This window comes from Plectropomus leopardus, chromosome 16, assembly GCF_026936395.1.
Source record: "Plectropomus leopardus strain MGB_pleo_1.0 chromosome 16, ASM2693639v1, whole genome shotgun sequence".
Taxonomy (NCBI): Eukaryota; Metazoa; Chordata; class Actinopteri; order Perciformes; family Serranidae; genus Plectropomus; species Plectropomus leopardus.
In genome coordinates this window covers 6,010,446-6,014,518 of record NC_142191.1, presented here as the reverse complement: position 1 = coordinate 6,014,518, position 4,073 = coordinate 6,010,446, and the positions used below count along the sequence as shown (strand labels likewise).

The window sequence follows — 4,073 nt, the reverse complement described above, 5'->3', positions numbered from 1 at the left end:
TTTCCAGCATTTCAGAATCAAAGAGCAGCCCCTCTCTGTGCTGCGAAAAATGTTCCAGAGCACAACAATAGACGCATCCTTTAGCTCCGCCAGCTAAAAGCGGTAATGAATTTGGGGTTTCAGTAGTCTTGCAGCAACATGATCCCCCTCTCTCTGCGAGCGGTGGACCTCTGACAGATCCCTGCCCTGAGCCCTTGTGTTTGTTCAAAGAGAGAAGGGGAAGCAGAAGATGAAAAGAGGCCACGCTAGTCACCGGGGACGCCCCTCGCCTGCGCATCTCCGCACTCGTCTGACAGTGCCGCGCCTGTGCCGCTCGGACGGCAGCCACTGCAGAGACCTGCTGCAGGAGAGGTTAAACACGACCTCCGCAGTGGGAACCCGTGCACGACTAATTCTACGGTTACAGTCTCCCTGACAGTGGGACTGACATGATATGCATTATCTGTTGGAATACGAGCTCCGTGTGTGTGTGTGTGTGTGTGTGTGTGTGTGTGTGTGTGTGTGTGTGTGTGTGTGTGTGTGTGTGTATTGGTGGTCCGATATGCTGCCTGATTGATTTTTATATACTGGTATGCCTCGTTCAGCATGAAACCTCAAAGGATGAAAATATAGCAATGTGCAGGGAAAACTGATCTGCACATACTGTATGCAAGATTAATCGCTGTCACCCAAACAGGCGCTTTTATTCATTATTTCATGCTCATTATGGGTGATTAAAATGCCGAGGCGCTTGGCCTGAACCTTGGTTCAGTCTTTGGCGAGAGCCAGAGGTGTGTGTTAATAATAGATGCATTTCTGGGGAGGGAGAGACGGAGAGCAAGGGGAGGAGAGGAGGCGAAGCAGAGAGGAGTAGATGGAAGGTTTTGTGAAACAAATACGGCGACGAGGGTGGGAGGCAGAGAGGCAGGGGTGAGGATGAAGAAACGGAGCGGGAGCAAGAGGTGCAGAGAAGAAAGCGAGACAGCTCAGAGACGCAGGGAGAGAGAAGAGAGAGGAGAGGGCACGGGGAGCGAGAGAGAATGTAGAGCGAAACACAACGAGGAGTGCAGGAGATGGAGAAAAGAGCATCCTTTGTAAGCCAGCCGTGCAGCCTCTGGCTCTTCGGTATTCAGTGCACCTTCACAAAGGGGGCGAGAGCGAGGGAGGGGGGCAGCGGTGGGGTGAGTGCGTGCGATGGACCTCGGCTGGAGGTCTCGCAACGAGCAGAGCGGAGTGAGCCCTGTGGCCAGATCCGAACCACACGCTCCCCTTCACAACGCTGAACGAGTCTGACCCGCTTTCCAAAGCCCTATAATGTGTTTCCTGGCCTTTGTCTAGTCCTCCACCACCATCTGACACCCCCCTCCTCCTCCCCCTCATCCTCCTTCTCCTCCTCCTCCTCTCCGGTCTACTGTCTTGCATCATGCTGACTCACTCCTCACTGCCATGCTCCTGAACAACCCACCCAGCCCACTCACTGGCCCACTTGAGAGCTGAACCTGCCAATCTCTCTGAGTCTGACCTGCCTTCGACAAACAGACCAAACCGGTCCCTCATCAGTCTGACCTGATTTGCACTGGTGGACTGTAACTAACTACATTTACTACAGTACTGTACTTAAGTATGAATTCAAGGTACTCCACTTGAAAATTTTCATTTCATGTTACTTTATACTTTTACTCCACTACATTTAAGAAGGATATATTGTACTTTTTACTTCACTACTGTTATCTTACAGCTTAAGTCACTTTACAAACAAACAAAAAACATATCGAGGGTTCATAAAATATGATATTTGCTATATGCAACACTGGCAAACAGTTAATACAAGTACATTAGAAGCAATTAGAAGATTAATCTATCGGTCGAGTCACAAAAATTAATTGCCAACTATTTTAACATTTAAGTTTTTATATTTTTATATATAAAACATTTTTAGTTTTGGGGAAATATTATTTTCATTTTTTAATTTTTTTCATTTTTTAAATTTGAAGTTTGGGGCGTTCTTTTTCTTTTCTTTAAATAATTTAGTTTTTTTTTTTAGATGTTTTTTCTTCTTTTTAAATTCGGGGTTTTAAGGTAATTTTTCTTTTCTTTTTTTTTCAATAAATTTGAGTTTTAGGGATTGTCTTTTTTTCTGCTTTGGGTACTTTTACTTTTCATACTTTGAATACATTTTCCTGATTATACCCACTGTAGCTTTAACCATTTTTATTGCAGGTCTTTTACTTGCAACTGAGTATATTCACAGGGTGGTGTTAGTACTTTTACTTCAGTAAAAGATCTGAATACTTCTTCCATCACTGCTGATTTGATATGCCGCTCAAATGCCTCTGAGGTCAGAGTGATCGTCGGGAGCATCTTGATTAACTCGTCCCCCTTCTTCTCAATAGTTCCGCTGATTAAATCCATTTTATGCTGTCACTGCTAATGGGCTTTTTCATCCTTTTGTGTGAGTTTCGCTCGGTTCTGACAGGACGAGTGTCTTTACGGAGCACTTAAACCACACTGCCTCCCATGGCCTGCTGTTAATGACAATCATGATGTGGGGAAAATCACATCGGGGCTCTGATGTGTCCAATTTGTGGTCAATTGTCTTATTTAAAGAGATCGTTGGGCCTATTTCAAACAAACTGTGGAGTCTATTAAAATCACAGTTAAGAGAGGGGTGAGCTTAATCGAAGAGGTCCTTCAACAAGTGTGTTAGCACCTTTTGCTGCAGCTCAGTGTTTCATTATCTCCACGCGGCAGGCGGTCTTAGTCAGACTCACACATGAGACATTGTTCCCCTGGTGGGCATTATCCCTGGGAGGATGTGTAGATAGAGCCTGGGGCCACATACACCAAAACACCAGTGATAGCCCTCTGAGGGGGGGAGGTGGCACAGTGAAAAATATGCACAGGCAATTCCAAAGAGTATGCATTATTGAGAGGAGTAAATGGGTCCAGGATGAACATCATGGCTCATTAATAGTGAATGTGATTACTGTTTCTGGGAAAACAGCAGTCTGGGCAAGGGGGGAGATAATTGAAATGGTCAAATCTAAACTAAAGACTTCCTTGTTTACTCAGCACAACTGTTACTGTCTAGTCAAACTCCGATAAAGCAGATAACTAATGCTGCCAGGTGTCCTGTTATGATGTCCGTGCCGATTTGGCCCCCCTTTTGTCCAGCGTTTACCTGCAGATTCGACGGTTTTAGAGAAGTCATTCATTTTTTATGATCTCTTTCGAGTCAACTGTGCCTCAATTACCAACAGGATTTTGACAAAGCCGAGACAGAAATTGAGTGAGCTCTTTCCAAATCCCATTAGAAAAATCGGCCGAGGGAAGGTCACACACCGAGGGTGGTGCAGACTGAGTGACTTCCACTGTTTGACACGCAGACTAACTAAGTGACACAGCATCATCCCGCAGTACAGACGCCAGATTCAGTTTGACGTGAACCCGGATTATCGTGCCGCCCCCCTGAGGGGTTCCCATGCTGAACGAACAGATGCTTCCTCCTCTTCCTCTCCCGCCTCCCTTCCTTCAGTTACATATGCTCCAGGGTGATGGACGACAAAGAGACTGGCTGCAGTTTACACCAGACATACCAGGCACCATTAGGAACCATTTTCTGCCCATTTGCCTGATAGCTGCTATCGCTTATAGAAGTGCTCTCTTGTCTCTTCACTGAGCGTCCCCAATGATGGATCTCGCATTGATTCTCTGGTGTCGGAGATCACTAAGACAACAGTGCAGGCAGATGTGCCAGTCAGCTCCCAACTATCTATCTGCTGTTGTTGAAGGGGGGCAGTTTAAGCCTCTTTAAGGCTCCCATTCACACAGTCTTACTAAAAGTGCTTATGCTAATCTTGTTATCGCTTTGGGCCTCTGGTAATGGAGGATGGGAGGCTGTTGGGAGGGTCGGGGGGCCACATTATTTTGCAGAAGAACCAAGTGCCTCCAAACTGATACATGTTACTGCATGCATGCCTGCATTTCGCTCACTGAATCATTTCTACATCCACAAAAATCTGCGTGGCTTTGGGGCTTTCATAACCAGCTCACACTCGGATTATGAGTTGACTGTGTTTCAGCGCACTAATCTT

The 4,073-nt window shown here is 46.1% G+C and overlaps 1 protein-coding gene across 3 annotated transcripts in view; it reads right to left on the bottom strand.

The window, feature by feature from the left end:
* Window positions 1–4,073, bottom strand: part of LOC148186800 (uncharacterized) — a 41,562-nt gene that overhangs the window by 29,581 nt on the left and 7,908 nt on the right. The window lies entirely within an intron of this gene.